This window comes from Theropithecus gelada, chromosome 9, assembly GCF_003255815.1.
Source record: "Theropithecus gelada isolate Dixy chromosome 9, Tgel_1.0, whole genome shotgun sequence".
NCBI classification, from domain to species: Eukaryota; Metazoa; Chordata; class Mammalia; order Primates; family Cercopithecidae; genus Theropithecus; species Theropithecus gelada.
In genome coordinates this window covers 65,476,614-65,497,112 of record NC_037677.1, presented here as the reverse complement: position 1 = coordinate 65,497,112, position 20,499 = coordinate 65,476,614, and the positions used below count along the sequence as shown (strand labels likewise).

General features: G+C 44.9%; 1 protein-coding gene across 1 annotated transcript in view; it reads left to right on the top strand.

Annotated features, from left to right (window-relative positions):
* Window positions 1-20,499, top strand: part of TET1 (tet methylcytosine dioxygenase 1) — a 144,605-nt gene that overhangs the window by 72,416 nt on the left and 51,690 nt on the right. The gene's annotated exons all lie outside the window — the stretch shown is intronic.

Here is a 20,499-nt window from a genome sequence, read left to right as displayed (position 1 = left end):
TGTAATCCCAGTTACTCGGAGGCTGAGTTAGAAGAATCGCTTGAAGGCCGGGCGCGGTGGCTCAAGCCTGTAATCCCAGCACTTTGGGAGGCCGAGACGGGTGGATCACGAGGTCAGGAGATCGAGACCATCCTGGCTAACACGGTGAAACCCCGTCTCTACTAAAAATACAAAAAACTAGCCGGGCGAAGTGGCGGGCGCCTGTAGTCCCAGCTACTCCGGAGGCTGAGGCAGGAGAATGGCGTGAACCCGGGAGGCGGAGCTTGCAGTGAGCTGAGATCCGGCCACTGCACTCCAGCCCGGGCTACAGAGCAAAACTCCGTCTCAAAAAAAAAAAAAAAAAAAAAAGAAGAAGAATCGCTTGAATCCGTGAGGCAAAGGTTACAGTGAGCCAAGATCACGCTACTGCGCTCCGGCCTGGGTCACAGAGCAAGACTCCGTCTCAAAAAAAAGTAAAAAGAACACTCAATCACCATGCAGTTAAGAAATAAAGCGGCCGGGCGCGGTGGGTCACACCTGTAATGCCAGCAGTCTGGGAGGCCAAGACAGAGCCAAGGTCAGGAGTTAAAGACCGGCCTGGCCAACACGGTGAAATCCCGTCTCTACTAAAAAGAAATACAAAAATTAGCCGGGTATGATGGCGGATGCCTGTAATCCCGGCTACTTGGGAGGCTGAGACGGCACAATCTCTTGAACCTGAGAGGTGGAGGCAGTAAGCTGAGATCGCACCACTGCACTCCAGCCGGGGCGGCTGAGAGAGACTCTGTCTCAAAAAAAGAAAGAAAGAGAAGAAAGAGAAGAAAGAGAAAGAAAGAAAGAAAGAAGGAAAGAAAGAAAAGAAAAGAAAAGAAAAGAAAAGAAAAGAAAAGAAAAGAAAAGAAAAGAAAAGAAAAGAAAAGNAAAGAAAGAAAGAAAGAAAAGAAAAGAAAAGAAAAGAAAAGAAAGAAGAAAGAAAAGAAAGAAGAAAAGAAAAGAAAGAATTGCCAGCCAGGTGTGGTGGCATGTGCTTGTAGTCCCAGCTACTCTGCAGCCTGAGGTGTGAGGATGACTTGAGCCCAGGAGGTTGAAGTTGCATGGAGCTGCGATCGGTGATCCGGCCGCTGCAATCCATCCAGGTTCACAGAGTGAGACCCTGTCTTAAAACAAAAAATAAAACACGCACAAAAGAAATAGGACATTGCCAATATTGTTGAATCCTCTATGTATGTCTCTCTCCCATATTGTCTTCCTTCTAATCCATAAGAAACTTACTTCTTTTTTTTCTTTTTTTGAGACAGAGTCTCACTCTCTCACTCAGGCTGGAGTGCAGTGGTGCGAACTCCACTCACTGCAACCTCTGCCTACTGGGTTCAAGCAATTCTCCTGCCTTAGCCTTCCAAGTAGCTCACTGCAAGCTCCGCCTCCCGGGTTTACGCCATTCTCCTGCCTCAGCCTCCCGAGTAGCTGGGACTACAGGCGCCCGCCACCTCGCCTGGCTCCTTTTTGTATTTTTAGTAGAGACAGGGTGTTACCATGTTGGGCAGGCTCGTCTTGATACGATAATCATTCTCTTACTCTTTTTTTTTTTTTTTTTTTTTTTGGAGACAGAGCCTCACTTTGTCCCTCAGGCTGGAGTGCAGTGGTTTGATCTCGACTCATGGTAACCTGCGCCTCCCAGGTTCAAGCAATTCTCATGCTTCAGCCTCCCGAGTAGCTGGGATTATAGGCACTGCCACCAAGCCCGGCCAATTTTTGCAGTTTTAGTAGAGACAGAGTTTCACCATGTTGGCCAGGCTGGTCTCCAACTCCTGACCTCTGGTGGTCTGCCGTCCTCGGCCTCCCAAAGTGCTGAGATTACAGGCGTGAGCCACAGCGCCTGGTCTCACTTAGTCGTCTATATAACGTTTTACCATTTTTTTTTTTTTTTTTTTTTTTGAGACGGAGTCTCGCTCTGTCGCCCAGGCTGGAGTGCAGTGGCCGGATCTCGGCTCACTGCAAGTTCCGCCTCCCGGGTTTACGCCATTCTCCTGCCTCAGCCTCCCAAGTAGCTGGGACTAGAGGCGCCCGCCACCTCGCCCAGCTAGTTTTTTGTATTTTTTGGTAGAGACGGGGTTTCACCGTGTTAGCCAGGATGGTCTCGATCTCCTGACCTCGTGATCCGCCCCTCTCGGCCTCCCAAAGTGCTGGGACTACAAGCTTGAGCCACCGCGCCCGGCCCACGTTTTACCATTTCTAAATGGATGTTTGACAATGTAGTTCTTAAGTATTATGATTTCTTTGGGCTAAATTCCCAGAGGAAAGATTCCTAGGCATGGGCATGTAGTCAAAACATAGTGTTTTTTTGCATAAAATTTGTATTTGATTTTATCTGATTACAAAATTAATCAGGTTTATTATAAAATTATTTAGTGTCATTATATAAATTAATTAAACACCATCAAAATATATGATGTAGAAAGTAAAAGTTCCTGGTAATTACTCCACTACCAAATAACATACATTTGGTTATGTTCTTATGAGTATACAAATATTTATTATTATTATTACTATTATTATTTGGGGGGGGGACAGAGTCTTACTCTGTTGCTCAGGCTGGAGTGCAGTGGTGTGATCGTGGCTCACTCGGCTGGGATTACAGGCGCCCACCACCACACCCAGCTAATTTTTTGTAGTTTTAGTAGAGATGGGTTTGGCCATGTTGGCCAGGCTGGTCTCGGACTCCTGATTTTAGGTGATCCGCCCGCCTTTGCCTCCCAAAGTGTTGGGGTTACAGGCATGAGCCACTGCGCCTGGCTGAAATGACAGTTTTTTAACATAAAAACAAATTGAGAGAAGAATGCAATAAAGGCCACTATATCTCTTATCTCAAGAAAACAAGTCTTTTTCTCTGTGTAAATGGCTGGAAGGTGTCATCATTAAGTTTAAATATCTTAATAATAAGAGTTTTCTACATGATTATGCCAGTATTGCAATTCCTTTACATTATCAAAGTTCATCCTTAGATTTCTCCAGTTGTTTCCCAAATAAAACAATTTTGAGCCTGGGGGACAAGCACCAAGATCTGCCCTTGAAGTCCAGGAAGGGATAGCATTGCAATCAAATCAGTAAGTACAATCAATGGATTTGATAGAGGGCTGTGTAGAGATAGTAAAGGGAGGGTTGCTTAACCTAACTGAAGCTGGTTAAGAAATGCATAGTTTACTGTCACCTTTGTCCAGTTCTTAGAGATGAATGGGTGATTTTGGGGCTGTTGGATGGGGGAAGGGTCGAATAACAAGGGCATTCTAGGACTTGATGCCAGGCTGCTTGAAATAACATTTGGCAAGGCTCCAGACCTCAGGAATTCATGCAGAGGCTGTGGTTTTCTAAAACGCCCCCCTTGGTGATGTTGATGTTTAGCCAGGTGCAGAATGCAGCCTGAAGGAATGAGAGTTTCATATTAGAAGGAGCCCCTTAAAACTGCAGTCTAATGTTTGAAATTTGGGTAGGGCAGCTAAGAAATTGACTTTGTGATTTCATTTCAATCAATTTAAATTTGAAAACTGAAGCAATAGAAAACATTTTTCTCTAAAACAGAACTTCATCATTTCGGTATCACTGCATTTTATTTTAGTCACTAAAAATTTAGCATGTATGCGGGGTGCGGTGGCTCATGCCTCGAATCTCAGCACTTGGGAAGCCTGAGGTGGGGGGATCACCTGAGGTCAGGAGTTTGAGATCATCCTGAGCAACATGGTGAAACCCCATCTCTACTAAAAATGCAAAAATTATCTGGGTGTGGTGGCAGGTGCCTGTGACCCCAGCTACTTGGGAGGCTGAGGCAGGAGAACCGCTTGAACTTGAGAGACAGAGGTTTCAGTGAGCCGAGATTGTGCCACTGCACACCAGCCTGGGCGACAGAGAAATATCTTGTCTCAAAATAAATAAATAAATAAAAATTTAGCATCAAATTGAGATGTATTAATTGTAACTTATACTTTAAAATATATATAGAAATACAATCAAATATTTAGTTTGTATTTTTGAAATTTTGATAATATTTTGATATTGCCTTAAATAAGAGTATATTATGATTTTTAATTTATTATTATTATTTTTTTGAGACAGAGTCTCCCTCTGTCACCAGATTGGAATGCAGTGGTGTGATCTTGGCTCACTGCAACTTCTGCCTCCCAGGTTCAAGCGATTCTCCTGCCTTGGCCTCCCAAGTAGCTGGGACTACAGGCCCCTGCCACCACACCTGGCTAATTTTTTGTACTTTAGTAGAGAGGGGATTTCACCATGTTGGCTAGGATGGTCTGGATCTCCTGACCTTATGATCCACCCACCTTGGCCTCCCAAAGTGCTGGGATTAGAGGCATGAGTCACTGCACCCAGCCAAAAGTATATTATTAATATTAATTTCATCTGGTTCTGTTGGACAGTGCTTACTTAAAACAATATGAATGATTGGAAGTGCTACATACTTAAAGCCACACTCAATTCTGAGACTAATCCTGAAAGGGTGTGAGTTGATAGAAGATTAGGTTCGGAAAATGTTTGTCAGAACAACTACTAGAGTGTGATCTCCATAAATCTGGTATCTTTTTTATTTTCTTAACCATTTCTAGAGCATGTTTTAGGTACTCTACATTTGTTGAGTGAAGGCACTGAGGCAGGAGGAGTATGAGTAGAGGACATGGGCTGGATGGAAGAGGTGCTAAATAGATCGACTCTGCTGAACTTGGTGGCTGAATGGGGATATTTTGAGGAGTTTTGGGTTATTATTAAGTGGGTTTTGGGATTAAAGCAGGTATGGGAAAGAGATTACTCATAACTTTTAGACATGGTTGAGTTTTGTTTTTTTGTGTGTTTTTTGTGTTTTTCTTTTGATACCGAGTGTCGCTCTATTGCCCAGGCTGGAGGGCAGTGGCACTATTTTGGCTCACTGCAACCTCTGCCTCCCATGTTCAAGATATTCTCCTGCCTCAGCCTCCTCCTGAGTAGCTGGAATTTTAGGTGCCTGCCACCACGTCCAGCTCATTTTTGTTTTATTAGTAGAGATGGAGTTTCACCATGTTGGCCAGGTTGGTCTCGAACTGCTGACCTCAGGTGATCCATTTGCCTCGGCCTCCCAAAGTGCTGGAATTACATGCATGAGCCACTGTGTCTGGCCAAGATATCCAGTTGGTGGTTGACTGAGTTCAGAATTCAGGAGAAAGATCTTGTCTTGATAGGGGAGTTACCAGCAAATAAGTGTAGGTTTATGCCAAGTATGTGGACAAGTGGAGAGATTGGACAGAGGGCAAAGGGGAACACCATCGTTTATAGGTGGACATGGGAGCCAGCAAAGCTAAGTGAAATAAAGAGTGGAGAATTGAAGCGAGGATCCTAAAGAAGTGAATAATAGTAACAAAATATATTCTAGTCAGGTGCGGGGGCACTCAGCCTTTTTTCCCAATACTTTGGGAGGCTGAGGCAGGAGGATCCCTGGAGCCCAGGAGTTTGAGACCAGCGTGGGCAACATAATGAGACCTTGTCTCTACCGAAAATTTAAAAATTAGCCAGGCATGATGGTGCGTGCCTGTATTCCCAGCTACTTGGGAGGCTGAGGCAGGAGGAGGCTCAAACCCAGGAATTCAATGGTGCAGTGAGTTGTGATTCTGCCACTGAATTCCAGCCTAGGCAACAGTGCCAAACTTTGTCTCAAAAAAAAAAAAAGAATAGGCCGGGCGCGGTGGCTCAAGCCTGTAATCCCAGCACTTTGGGAGGCCGAGATGGGCGGATCACGAGGTCAGGAGATCGAGACCACCCTGGCTAACACGGTGAAACCCCGTCTCTACTAAAAAATACAAAAAACTAGCCGGGCGAGGTGGCGGGCGCCTGTAGTCCCAGCTACTCGGGAGGCTGAGGCAGGAGAATGGCGTAAACCCGGGGGGCGGAGCTTGCAGTGAGCTGAGATCCGGCCACTGCACTCCAGCCTGGGCAACAGAGCGAGACTCCGTCTCAAAAAAAAAAAAAAGAATATATATATATATGTGATGATTCTGGCATTTCATTGAATTTGGCAGTGGGGACTACGTTGGTGAATCTTGAATAGTTTCAATGTAGTGGTGGGAACAAAATCCTAATTGTAGTAGATCGAAGAGTGCATGTTATACAGACAGTGACTGCAGACAATTATTTGGAGGACTTTGGTTGTAAAATGGTGCGATGTGGTAGGGTATTAGCTAACTATCCCCAGAAGATTTTGTTTTCTTTCTTTTCTTTTTCTATTTTTAGTAGAGCTGGTTTTCACCGTGTTAGTCAGGATGGTCTGGATCTCCTTATACGCCCACTTCAGCCTCCCAGAAGTGCTGGGATTACAGGCGTGAACCACCACCCAGGTTTTGTTTTCTTAAGATAGGAAAGACTTGCTTGTTATTGTCTGTGGGGAAAGAGCCAGCAGGGGAAGATTTACAGATCTCCAAACTTTGGCTCCAGAAAGCTCTCTGATTTTTCTCTTAGGAATGTGTAAACACTTCTGTGCATATTACCACCAGCTAAGTGCTGATGGTAAATAAATACTCAGTATTCTTGCAGCTAATGTTCTTAGAAAGCTGAGACATAAATAGACACTACTTTTTTCTTTAAGGGGTAACATTAGAGGAACTGACTAGAGACTCAAGACCACAGGGCCAACAGTGAAAGAACTAAAAGCCTAAACCTTGATTGGTGCCTTGTCGGATCATGAATTAACTAGTTACCTGATGGCCTTCTGCTTGGAGTTAGGCAAGGTCCCTGAAAGTTATCTTTGATCGTGAGGGAGCATTCCACGAAGGATGACTTGATACTGGCTAAACCCTAGCAGAAAACAGGATCAGGCCGGGCGCGGTGGCTCATGCCTGTAATCCCAGCACTTTGGGAGGCCGAGGCGGGCGGATCACGAGGTCAGGAGATACAGACCATCCTGGCTAACATGGTGAAACCCCGTCTCTCCTAAAAATCCAAAAAATTCGCCGGGCGTGGTGGCGGGCGCCTGCAGTCCCAGCTACTCAGGAGGTTGAGGCAGGAGAATGGCGGGAACCCGGGAGGCGGAGCTCGCAGTGAGCCGAGATGGCGAGATCGCGCCACTGCACTCCAGCCTGGGCGACAGAGCGAGACTCCCTTTCAAAAAAAAAAGAAAAAACAATTATCTTAAGAAAACAAGATTTGTCATAAGAAGAATCTCCTGAGCTCTTAAGGGGCATTTAAATGGTATTTGAATTTAAAAAAAAAAAAAAACGTGAGATCAGGAGTTCGAGAGCAGCCTGTCTAACATGGTGAAACCCCGTCTCTACTAAAAATACAAAAATTAGCTGGCCGTGGTGGCCGACGCCTGTAATCCTAGCTACTAGTGAGGCTGAGGCAGGACAATTACTTGAACCCAAGAGGCAGAGATTGCAGCGAGCCAAGATCACCACAGCACTCCACCCTGGGTGACAGAGTGAGACTTCGTCTCAAAAAAACAAAGGGTTGTTGAAGTCTGCCTTCTATATTGAGCCTTTACAGTATGAGTGAACGTAAACCTTATTTGTAAAACTAGTGTGATTTAATCTTGTCTGATTAATCTACAATTGTATGGTCTTTTAATTTGGTTTTTTAAAAATTAATATGGAAATTTATACTGGGGGATTTTTTGTTGTCTTGTTTTGTTTTTTGAGAGACGGTCTCCCTCTGTCATCCAGGCTGGAGTGCAGTGGTGTGACCACAGTTCACTGCAACCTCTGCCTCCCAGACTCAAGTGATCCCTTCCACTTTGGCCTCCTGAGTAGCTGGGACCGCAGGCATGTACCACCTTGCCTGGATAATTTTTGTATCAGGTTGGTGCAAAAGTAACTGCAGTTTTTGCTGTTACTGTTAAAATTTTTTTAGAGATGGGGTTTCACCATATTGAAGGTGAAACCCCAGGCTGGTCCTGACCTCAAATGACCTGCTCACCTCAGCCTCCCAAAGTGCTGGGATTGCAGGCATGTCCAGCCCTGGGGTATTTTTTAATGCTAATAAGTTTTCACTGGATCTTAGTCTCCCAGTTATATGAAATGATAAAATATGAAGAAAAAGATAAAAATATAGAACATATCAGGATTATGCAGAAATGAGGAGGGTTGTAGTCCAAGAAATATTTGGAGGGAAAATGGACTATGACCTTTGACCACATCCTCAAGGAACGGATTATTTTTGTGAGACAGTCTCATTCTCAGCTCACTGCAGCTTTGACCAGCTAGGCTCAAGCGATTCTCCTGCCTCAGCCTCTTGAGTAGCTAGGACTTCAGGCACACACCACCACACCTGGCTGATTTTTAAATTGTTTGTAGAGATGGGGCTTTGCCATGTTGCCTAGGCTGGTCTTGATCTCCTGGACTCAAGCAATCCTCTTGTCTCGGCCTCCAAAAGTGCTGGCATTACAGGCATGAGCCACCGCACCTAGTTAAGAATTGGATTCTAAATTGAGTTCAAATTTCCTCTTTTTCCATAACAGCTTGCTGTGAGCTCAGTGTTACTGTAAATATTGATTTTGGACTTAAGATGGTAATATTTTGAATAGCAATGCTATACTCCTACAACTCACAGTTAATATCCTTTCACACACAAATGAATAAAACAGGTCAGTGGATTTGGAAATTTAATAATCCGTACAATCTAAGAAAGTAAACTACCAAAAAAAGTAACTTTAATTCATTCATTGTAACTTTAATTCAGTGCATCTTAGTTAGCATTAGTATCCAGTGGAATTCATTGTGAATGTTAACACTTATTATTCACTACTGAATTGTTAATTTTAGAACAGTGCCTGGGGGCTAGACATTAGGACCTTGTTGTTAGACCTCTGGTTTGAGGCCTGGCTCTTGATGCTGATCTGAATAAGAAAGGTTCAGTGAGTGGAAATACTGATATTACTTAGTAGGAGATGCAAATGAGAGAATTCCTATGAAGTGCTGTTCATAATGATACCTGGCAAGTAGTAGATTCTCAGTACATAATAATAGGTGTTCATAAATATTCTTTTTTGTTTGTTTGTTTTTGAGATGGAGTCTCACTCTGTCATCCAGGCTGGAGTGCAGTGCTGTGATAGCTCACTGCATCCTCCGCCTCCCAGGTTCAAGCAATTCTCCTGCCTCAGCCTCCCATGTAGCTAGGATTACAGATGTGTGCCACCACGCCCAGCTAATTTTTGTAATTTTAGTAGAGACTTGGCTGTATTTTTTGTATATTTTAGTAGAGACTGGGTTTCACCATGTTGGCCAGGTTGGTCTCGAACACCTGACCTCGTGATCTGCCCACCTCAGCCTCGCAAAGCGCTGGGATTACAGGCATAAGCCACCGTACCTGGCCCAATATTCTTTTATTAATTGTGAGTTTGAGACCGGAATTACTAGGTTTTTCTTAAACGTTGGAGGACAAGTAGAAAAGGAAGAACTATCTAATACGCATTTTTCCTTTAAATAAGTCAGTTCATTTGAACATATACTAAAGTCCAGCAATTTGACTGGGTCTGGTGTTTCACACCTGTAATCCCAGCACTTTGGGAAGCTGAAGTGAGAGGACTGCCTGAGCCCAGGAGTTTGAAACCAGCCTGGGCAATATAGCAAGACCCTGTCTCTTAACAACAACAACCCACAGTTTATAGGAATATGTTGATTCACGTAATCCTCACAATGAACCTCTTTAATACATGTTATTACTAGCTCTGCTCCAAAGTTTGTTGTTTGATTCCTGCCAAACCCATGTTCTTAAAAATATATAAAATAGTTAAGATACTGAAAAGAATAATACACTAATCACCAGAGTTGGTTATTAACCTTAAGCATGGGTGGAGGATTGTTCATGGAAAGTGTGAAGAATGAGAAGTTAGGTTTTGCTTTAGGGTCCTCTAGGGCCTGGGCAAGGCGGCATATGCCTGTAATCCCAGCCTGGGCAACAAACTGAGACTCAGTCTCTACCAAAATCAAAACAACAAAAAAGTGAAAATAAAGTAGAGTCCTCCAGGAGTAGGCTCATCAAGGGGCCAAGAGGTGTGACAGTGAAGCTTCAAGGGAGATCTACATTTTAGAGAGTTTTAAGTGAAAATTCTCCTTGGAGGTCTACAAACCAGACCCTTATGGGGTCGTGAGCAAGTTAAGTCTGTGGTATTTAAGAAATGATTGAATCTGACTGATAATTCAATTATAATTTGGGTAGAAGTTTAAGATATTTGAATAAGGAGCGAAATTAGTAGAATGACAGTTTGAGGCAGATTGGATGGTCTTAGGTTTTTCCTCCTTTGGGAATAAATTATACTGGCTCATAGCCCCAAAGAAAAAGGAGGATGGCCAAGAATACCTGTGAACAGAGAGCATTAGCTCTTAGGTCAGTCATGATTTTCTACACATTTGGAGCCAATCTTTAATTTGCACATTAAAAGAAAATTAAATAGAGGTTTTTGATCCCTCCCTCGATTAACAACCTGCTCAACTTCCTCTCCGCCCTTCACCCCACCCCTGATTTGAAAGGATTTCTTTTGAGTTCTAAGACGCCCTGGCCAGATGAGGGTGGAGTTCTTTTTGGGGGTAGGAATGAGAAAATTAGAATATCAAAGTAATCCCAGCACTTTGGGAGGCCAAGGCAGGAGGATATCTTTAGCTCAGAAATTTGACACCACTAGCCTGGGCAACATAGTGAGACCTTGTCTCTACAAAAGCAAAAGTAGCTGAGCTTCAGGGGATCCCTTGAGCCTAAGAGATCGAGGTTACAGTGAGCTGGGATCCTCTCACTGCACTACACCCTGGTGATAAAGTGAAAAGAAAAGAAGCCTGGCTTTAGTGAAGAGATTTTGGAAACTTCTGAAGTCTCTGCTGTGACTTCCATCCAGCCTAGATGTGGAGGAGCCATGAGGCCCTGTATCACCAAGGTAAGGAGAGTGGAGTCTAGGGCCACACAGTTTCTCAGACCCACCTTTGGGGCAGCACTTTCTTTGACCCTGACTTTCTATGGACTTCGAATCTCTCAGCTGATGGCTATGGTCAGAGTAGGGAAACAGATCAGAGGCAAAGCTCCAAGAATATTAGGTATTCGACACTTGGTTTAATAGCTGACTTCTTTTGTTTTCTATTATTTTGCTCTGTGTGTGTGTGTGTGTGTGTGTGTGTGTGTGTGTGTGTATGAGACACAGTCTCGCTCTATCGCCCAGGCTAGAGTGCAGTGGTACAATCTCGGCTCACCGCAACCTCTGCCTCCCGTGTTCAAGTGATTCTCCTGCCTCAGCCTCCCAAATAGCTGGGATTACAGGCACGTGCCACCACGTCCGGCTAATTTTTGTGTTTTTAGTAGAGATGTGGTTTCACTGTGTTGGCCAGGCTGGTCTTGAACTCCTGACCTCTGGTGATTCGGCCTCCCAAAGTTCTGGGATTATAGGCATGATTCACTGCTCCCGGACAGCTTTCTTTTTATCCCAAAAAAAGGAAAAATAAATTGATGGCTGAAATTCTGAATTAGTCAAATTAGTTCATTTCACTTCTTTGGGAAAATAAAGTTGTTGGAAAAACTTTGGGAAAAACTGTTGTACAGGTCTTCTTTGAAGATATTTTTGTTGTTTTTGCCTTAAATGTTCATTTTAGATTTCTCCTTAGGTGAATCTTCGGTGGGTAGCCAGTTGTTTTCTTTCTTTCTTTCTTTCTTTCTTTCTTTTTTAAAGACAGAGCCTCATTCTGTTGCCCCCAGGCTGGAGTGCAGTGGTGCCATCTCGGTTTACTGCAACCTCTGCCTTTCAGGTTCAAGAGATCTCATGGCCAGGCACAGTGGCTCACACCCTGTAATCCCAGCATTTTGGAAGGCCAACATGGCAAACCCCGTCTCTAGTAAAAATACAAAAATTAGCCCGGTGTGATAGGGCACACCTGTAATTCCAGCTACTCAGGAGGCTGAGGCAGGAGAATCACTTGAACTGGGGGATGGTTGCAGTGAGCCAAGATGACAGAGTGAGACTCCGTCTCAAAAGAAAAAAAGAAGATTCTCATACCTCAGCCTCCAAAGTAGCTGGGATTACAGGCATGTGCCACCTCACCTGGCTAATTTTTGTAGTTTTTGTAGAGCCACCGTTTTGCCATGTTGGCCAGGCTGGTCTTGAACTCCTTACCTCAAGTGATCCACTCACTGCGGCTTCCAAACTGTTGGGATTACAGGTATGAGCCACCATGCTCAGCCAATCTTCTCTTTTTATTTAAATTTGGTTTAATTAAACCGTCAGTCGTACTGGGCACTGTACAGTGATTGGTTGCAGAACAGGCCCTGACCTCTATACTTCTTAGTAGTGTCAGTGGGAGGAAGTGAATACAGTATCTTAAAGTCAACATTATGAAGGCACCAGTGGTTGTCTCTGAATTTTTTCCACAAACACTCAGTTTTCAGGCTGACAGCATAGGTCCTGACAGTGTCACTTCTGACTAGACATACATACTTTGTGGGCTGCCCATGGTTGTGTTTCACATAATACTTTGTTAATAATTTGGTCTTTCCTCAACAATTTGATATATTTATGCATTCTCAAGAGAAATGAAAATTGGATGTTGGTGAGTGGAGGACAATCTGAGACATTACAATTGGGTCACAGTACCCAAATGGTATGTCCGTGGTATTAAAATTTCATGGGGAGGGTTATCAGGGGAAAAAAATGTCTAAAAAATGCTGGAGGGAATGGTTATTGGTGAAGATAAAAAACAGTTAACAAACCCTGAGCTACCTCTAGTAAAGATCTTATTTGACCATGTCAACGAACAGACTTTGAAAGGCTTTATTTTTCTATATGATTTGAGTAGCTGTTTCTTTATTGGTTGTTGTTGTTTTTGGAGTAGCTTTTTCTTGAAGCAGGAAATACTGCATGTATGGAGAGTGTGTGTGTGTGTGTGTGTGTGTGTGTGTGTGTGTGTGTCTGTGTGTTCGTGGCAGAGGGGCTATAGTCAGATTCTGTTCAAATGACTCGGTCATTTCAGAATAAAACACCACATTGCTCCTTTAGACTGGGTATAAGATTATCAAGACAATGGGAATCTGGAAAAATGAGAAAATGGAGCAGGCTTGGGAACTACTAGACCCAGACTTGATCTAAGGAGTTCAGCATTATTCTTGATTCAGAGTGGGTAGGATAGTCCCAGAGCAAGTTCTCGTCTTAGGATAATTTTTAAAAGTGATATGAAACAGGCAGGGCTCGGTGGCTCATGCCTGTAATCCCAGAACTTTGGGAGGCCGAGGTGGGCGGATCACGAAGTCAGGAGATTGAGACCATCCTGGCTAACATGGTGAAACCCCGCCTCTACTAAAAATACAAAAATTTAGCCGGGTGTGGCGGCGGGCGCCTGTAGTCCCAGCTACTGAGGCAGGAGAATGGCGTGAACCCGGGAGGCGGAGCTTGCAGTGAGCTAAGATAGCTCCACTGCACTCCAGCCTGGGCGACAGGGCGAGACTCCGTCTCAAAAAAAGAAAAAGATATGAAATATAACTAATAACAAAGCTCAAGAGTTCTTAATTAAGCTCATTAATTAATGCGAATGTCTTATGAAGATTTTTCTTTTCTTTTTTTTTCTTTTTTTTTTTGAGACGGAGTCTCGCTCTGTCACCCAGGCTGGAGTGCAGTGGCCGGATCTCAGCTCACTGCAAGCTCCGCCTCCCGGGTTTACGCCATTCTCCTGCCTCAGCCTCCCGAGTAGCTGGGACTACAGGCGCCCGCCACCTCGCCCGGCTAAGTTTTTGTATTTTTAGTAGAGACGGGGTTTCACTGTGTTAGCCAGGATGGTCTCGATCTCCTGACCTCGTGATCCGCCCGTCTCGGCCTCCCAAAGTGCTGGGATTACAGGCTTGAGCCACCGCGCCCGGCCTCTTTTTTTTTTCTTTTTTAAGACAGAGTTTCACTCTGTTGCCCAGGCTAGAGTGTAGTGGTGATCCGCCTGCCTTTAGTGTAGTGGTGATCCTAGGCAGGCGGATCACCTGAGGTCAGGAGTGCGAGACCAGTCTGGCCAAGATGCAAAACCCAGTCCCTACTAAAAATACAAAAATTAGCTGGGTGTGGTCGTGCGAGCCTGTAATCCCAGCTACAAGGGTGGCTGAGGTGGGAGAATCGCTTGAACTTGGGAGACGGAGGTTGCAGTGAGCCGAGATCTCACCACTGCACTCCAGCCGGGGCGACAGAGCAAGACCGTCTCGAAGATTACTATAATAATAATAAGAAGAAGAAGAAGGCCGGGCGCGGTGGCTCAAGCCTGTAATCCCAGCACTTTGGGAGGCCGAGACGGGCGGATCACGAGGTCAGGAGATCGAGACCATCCTGGCGAACACGGTGAAACCCCGTCTCTACTAAAAAAATACAAAAAACTAGCCGGACGAGGTGGCGGGCGCCTGTGGTCCCAGCTACTCGGGAGGCTGAGGCAGGAGAATGGCGTGAACCCGGGAGGCAGAGCTTGCAGTGAGCCGAGATCGCGCCACTGCACTCCATCCAGCCTGGGAGACAGAGCCAGACTCCGTCTCAAAAAAAAAAAAAAAAAAAAAAGAAGAAGAAGAAGAAGAAGTAGTATTATTTTAGACAGGGTCTCTGTCGCCCAGGCCGCAGTGCAGTGGTTCGCCCTCGGCTCCCTGGTTCACGTGATCCTCCCGCTTCGGGACGATAGGCGTGCACAACCACACTTGGCTAATTTTTAGTAGAGACCGAGCTTCACTATGTCACCCAGGCTGGTTTCAAACTTCAAGCATGCTGGAGTCAAGTCTACCTGCCACGACCTTCCAAAGTGCTGGGAATCCAGGCGTGAGCTGCTGTGTCCCGCCCTTTACGTACACAAATCTTAGAAGGACCTCAAGATCTTTCCTATAGATAAATACATACATTGAAGTTCTCAGTGTTCTTGGATATGCACATCTATAAAATTGAAAGTATCGAGTCAAAAACTAAGACTTCTCTTTTTGCAATCCTATTAGTGTTAAACACTAGTAACTTTTTATTTTTTTGAGATGGAGGCTCGGCCTGTCGCCCAGGCTGGAGTGGAGTGGTGCTGTCTCGGCTCACTGCAACCTCCTTCTCCCGAGTTCAAGCGATTCTCATCCTTTACCATCCGAGTAGCTGGGATTTACAGGCATGTGCCACCTCGCTGGGTAATTTTTGTCTTTTTAGTAAAACGGGGGTGTCACCATGTTGGTCAGGCTGGTCTTGAACTCCTGACCTCAGATGATCCGCCTGCCTCGACCTCCCAAAGTGCTGATACTACAGGCGGAAGCCGACATGCCCTGCCTGTCATTTATTTTATAGCTTCTCACCCTTTACTCATGCTTTGGAAGACTTTCTCTACCTTTAAAGTTTTTTTTGTGTGTTTTGTTTTTTTTTTTTTGAGATGGAGTCTCACTCTGTTGCTGAGGCTGGAGTGCAGTGGCTCAATCTTGGCTCATTGCAACCTCTGCCCCCAGGTTCAAGTGATTCTCCTGCCTCAGCCTCCCGAGTTGCTGGGATTATAGGCACCTGCTACTGCGTCCAGCTAATTTTTGTATTTTTAGTAGAGAGGGGGTTTCACCATCTTGGCTAGGCTGGTCTTGAACTCCTGACCTCTCGTGATCCACCATGCCTGGACTAAATATTCTTTTTCTTTCTTTGTTCCTTTCTTTCTTCCCTTCCTTCCTTCCCTCCTTCCCTCCCTCCCTCTTTCTTCCTTCCTTCCTTCCTTCTTCCTTTCCTTTCCTGTCCTGTCCTGTCCTGTCCTCTTCTCAGAGTCTCACTCTCTCGCCCAGGCTGGAGTGCAGTGGCACGATCTCGGCTCACTACCAGCTCCGCCTCCAGGGTTTACCCCATTCTCCTGCCTCAGCCTCCCGAGTAAGTGGGACTATAGGCGCCCGCCACCATGCCTGGCTAATTTTTTGTATTTTAGGAGAGACAGGGTTTCACCGTGTTAGCCAGGATAGTCTTGATCTCCTGACCTCTGATCTGCCCACCTCGGCCTCCCAAAGTGCTGGGATTGCAGGCATGAACCACCACGCCCGGCCTAAATATTCTTTTTCTTACATCTCTTGTGTATGTGTGTGACATGTAATATTTATATGATGGTTGCATTTTCGTGTCCATAAATAGACTTATTGCAATACTACCACACTCATTAGTTTGCATAATATTTGTGAGGCTGCTTACTAGATACAACAGGAGTAATTGTGACAGGTTGTATGGCACATGAAGCCTAAAATATTTACTATCTGACCCTTTACAGAAAAGTTTGCTGAACCTTGGTGTAAACAGTGTGTCTTTTGGCAACATGATAATCTGTTTAATCTTAGGCATTTTTGTTCTTTTTTTTTTTTTTTTTTTTGAGATGAAGTTTCACTCTTACTGCCCAAGCTAGAGTGCAATGGCATAATCTTGGCTCACCGCAACCTCTGCCTCCTGGGTTCCAGTGATTCTCCTGCCTAAGAGGCAGGGTGTCACTTTGTTGCTCAGGCTGGAGTGCAGTGATTCCATCACTGATCAGTTATAGTGTTGAATTTCTATGTTTGTGACCTCGGCCAGTTCACATCTCTTTAGGCAACCTAGTCTAGTGGTCTCCTATTCCCAAGAGATTACCATTTTTTAATTTTTAAAATTTTTTTGAGACAGATTCTCGCTGTCGCCAGGCTGGAGTGCAGTGGTGTGATCTCTGCTCACTGCAGTCTCCGCCTCCCAGGTTCAAGCGATTCCCCTGCCTCAGCCTCTCGAGTACTTGGAACTACAGGCGTGCACCACCATGCCTGGCCAATTTTTTTGTGTGTTTTAGTAGAGACGGGGTTTTACCATGTTGGTCAAGATGGTCTCTATCTGACCTCGTGATCCACTTGCATTTGCCTCCCAAAGTGCTGTGATTACAGGCATGAGCCACTGCTCCCGGCCTATTTATTTATTTATTGAGATGGTGTCTCATTTTTTTAACCTGTCTGGGGAACAGTGGCATAATAGTATCTCACTGCAGCCTTGAACTCCCAGTCTCAAGGGATCCTCTAACCTCAGCCTACCCAGCAGGTAGGACTACAGGTTCATACCACTGCACCTGGCTCATTGTTTTTTCATTCATTCTTTTACTGAATTTACAAAGAAATATTGTATATATTTATCGTGTACAATATGAAGTTTTCAAATGTGTATATACTGTGTAATTGGAGTTATGATTCTTTTTACAATTAATATCAATGGAAACACTCCACTGTCTCAATTCCTGTGGTATGTCTGATGAGCTGTTTCAAGGTTTTTCAAAATTAGTCTGTAGTCGCAGCTTCTCTAGAGGCTGAGGCAGGAGACTTGCTTGAGCCCAGCACTCCAAAATCAGGCTTGGCAACATAGAGAGACCCTGTCTCTACAAAAAATAGGAAAAATATAAATTAACCAGACATGGTTACAGGCGCCTGTAGACCCAGCTACTCAGGAGGGTGAGGTAGAAGGATAACTTGAGCCTGGGACTTCGAGGCTACAGTGAGCCGTTATCGTGCCACTGCACTCCAGCCTGGGGAACAGAGTGAGACCTTGTCTCAAAAAAAAAAAAAAAGAAAAGACAGTAGATAAATAAGGATTAGAGGAGGGAATAGGGAGCTATTGCTTAAACAGGGCACAGCATTTCTCTTTGGGGTTTTGAAAATGCTCTGGAAGTAGAGAATGGCTATGGTTGCATAACAGTACAAATAAACTAAAAACCACTGAATTGTACACTTTTCTTCTTCTTCTTCTTCTCCTTCTTCTTCTTCCTCCTCCTCCTCCTCCTCCTCCTCTTCTTCTTCTTCTTCCCCTTCCTCTTCCCCTTCCCCTTCTCCTTCTTCTTCTTTCTTCTTCTTCTGAGTTTCACTCTTGTTGCCCGGGCAGGAGTACAATGGCACAATCTTGGTTCACTGCAACCTCTGCCTCCCGTGTTAAAGCGATTCTCCCGCCTCAGCCTCCTGAGTAGCTGGGATTACAGGCACCCGCCACCACGTCCAGCTAATTTTTGTATTTTTAGTAGAGAAGGGTTTTGCCATGTTGGCCAGGCTGGTCTTGAACTCCTGACCTCAGGTGATCTGCTTGTCTAGGCCTTCCAAAGTGCTGGGATTACAGGTATGAGCTACCACACCCAGCTGAATTGTATACTTTTCAACTGTAAAGTGATGGATTTCATGTCATGTAAATTCATCTCAATAAGAAAAATTAGGTTGGGTGCAGTGGCTCGTGCATGTAGTCCCAGCACTTTGGGAGGTCAAGGTGAGCAGACCACTTGAATCTAGGAGTTTTGAGACCAGCCTGGGCAACATGGTGATATCCTGTCTCTACAACAAATACAAAAAAATTAACCAGACATGGTGGTACGTACCTGTGGTCCCAGCTTACTCGGGACGCTGAGCTAGGAGGAACATGTAAGCCTGGGAGGTTGAAGCCGCAGTGAACCGTGATTGTGCCACTGCACTCACTCCTTCCTTTGACAGAGTGAGACCCTGAGAAAGGAAGGAGGGAGGGAGGGAGGGAGGAAGGAAGGAAATTGAAACTATAGCAGTTACTTTAAAGACCCAAACACTAAAAATAACCCAATGCCCATGTCCAGCAGAAAAAATGATAACCTTGTTATGTATTTAATCAGTGAACTTACTATACAATGAGAATGGACTATAAGTATACTTAACAACTCATTTTGTGAAAATTTAAAAAGCTGTATACTTGTGATTTGTACACCTTTCTATGTGTATGTTCTATTTGAAAACAGTTTGTGTCAAAATAATAGGTATGTCCAGGCACGGTGGCTCACACCTGTAATGCAAGCACTTTGGGAGGCTGAGGTGGGCAGATCACCAGAGGTCAGCCTGGCCAACATGGTGAAACCCATCTCTATTAAAAATACAAAAATTAGCTGGGTGTGGTGGCGGGCACCTGTAATCCCAGCTACTTGGGAGGCTGAGGAGGAAAATTGCCTGAACCCAGGAGGCAGAGGTTGCGGTGGTCTGAGATCATACCACTGCACTCCAGCCTGGGCAACAGAGCAAGACTCTGTCTGAAAAAAAATTAATTAATTAAAACATATAATAAAAATAAATAAAATAGATATTGTCTAATGAACATTACTGATGTTGTTTGTTTTTTTTTTTTTTTTTGAGACGGAGTCTCGCTCTGTCGCCCAGGCTGGAGTGCAGTGGCCAGATCTCAGCTCACTGCAAGCTCCGCCTCCCGGGTTTATGCCATTCTCCTGCCTCAGCCTCCCAAGTAGCTGGGACTACAGGCGCCCGCCACCTCGCCCGGCTATTTTTTCGTATTTTTTATTAGAGACGGGGTTTCACCATGTTAGCCAGGATGGTCTCGATCTCCTGACCTCGTGATCCACCCGTCTCAGCCTCCCAAAGTGCTGGGATTACAGGCTTGAGCCACCGCGCCTGGCTTGTTTTTTGTTTTTTTAAGAGATAGTCTCACTCAGTCACCCAGGCTGGAGTGCAATGACACAATCTTGGCTCACTGCAACCAACACCTCTCAGATTCGAGGGATTCTCCTGCCTCAGCCTCCCGATTAGCTGGGACTATAGGTGCCTACCACCATGCCTGGCTAATTTTTTTTGTATTTTTAGTAGAGATGAGGTTTCACCATATTGGCCAGGGTGGTCTCAAACTCCTGACCTTGTGATCTGCCTGCCTCAGCCTCCCAAAGTGCTGGGATTACAGGCATGAGCCACTGGGCCCAGCCTATAGTTTAAATTTTTTAAATTATTATTTATTTTTTATTTTTTGAGATGGAGTCTTGCTCTGTCGCCAGACCTGAGTGCAGTAGAGCAATCTCGCCTCACTGCAACCTCTGCCTCCTAGGTCAAGTATAGACGTGGCCTAGTTTAAATTTTTACTTGGAGGCCAAGGTGAGTGGATTGCTGGAGCCCACAAGTTAGAGAACAGCTTGGGCAACATAGTAAGACCCTGTCTCTACAAAGAAACTTTTTATTTTAATTTTTTTTTTAACTTTAAAAATACTATTTGGGGGAAAAATGAACACATCAAAATATTAGCAGGTATGATATTTTGATAGTTCTGTGGGGTTTGTTTTTGTTTGTTTGTTTGTTTGTTTGAGACAGAGTCTTGCTCTGTCGCCCAGGCTGGAGCACAGTGGCATGATCTTGGCTCACTGCAACCTCCGTTTCCCGGGTTCAAGCGATTCTTGTGTTTTAGCCTTCCAAGAAGCTGGGACTACACCACGTCCTGCTAATTTTTGTAGTTTTAGTAGAGACAGGGTTTCCCCATATTGGTCATGCTGGTCTTGAACTCCTGACCTCGTGATCTGCCCACCTCGGCCTCCCAAAGTGCTGGGATTACAGGTGTGAGCCATCACCCCTGGCCTTTGCTTTTGTTTCTTGGAGAAGAGGTCTCACTTTGTCACCCAGGCTGGAATGTAGTAGCACAGTTCTGGCTCATTGGAACCTCCACCTCCTGTGCTGAAGCGATGCTGTCACCATCAGCCTCCCGAGTAGCTGGGGCTGCAGGTGTGCATCACCATACCTGACTAATTTTTTTTTTGTATTTTTGCTGGAGACTGGGTTTCACCATCTTGCTCAGGCTGGTCT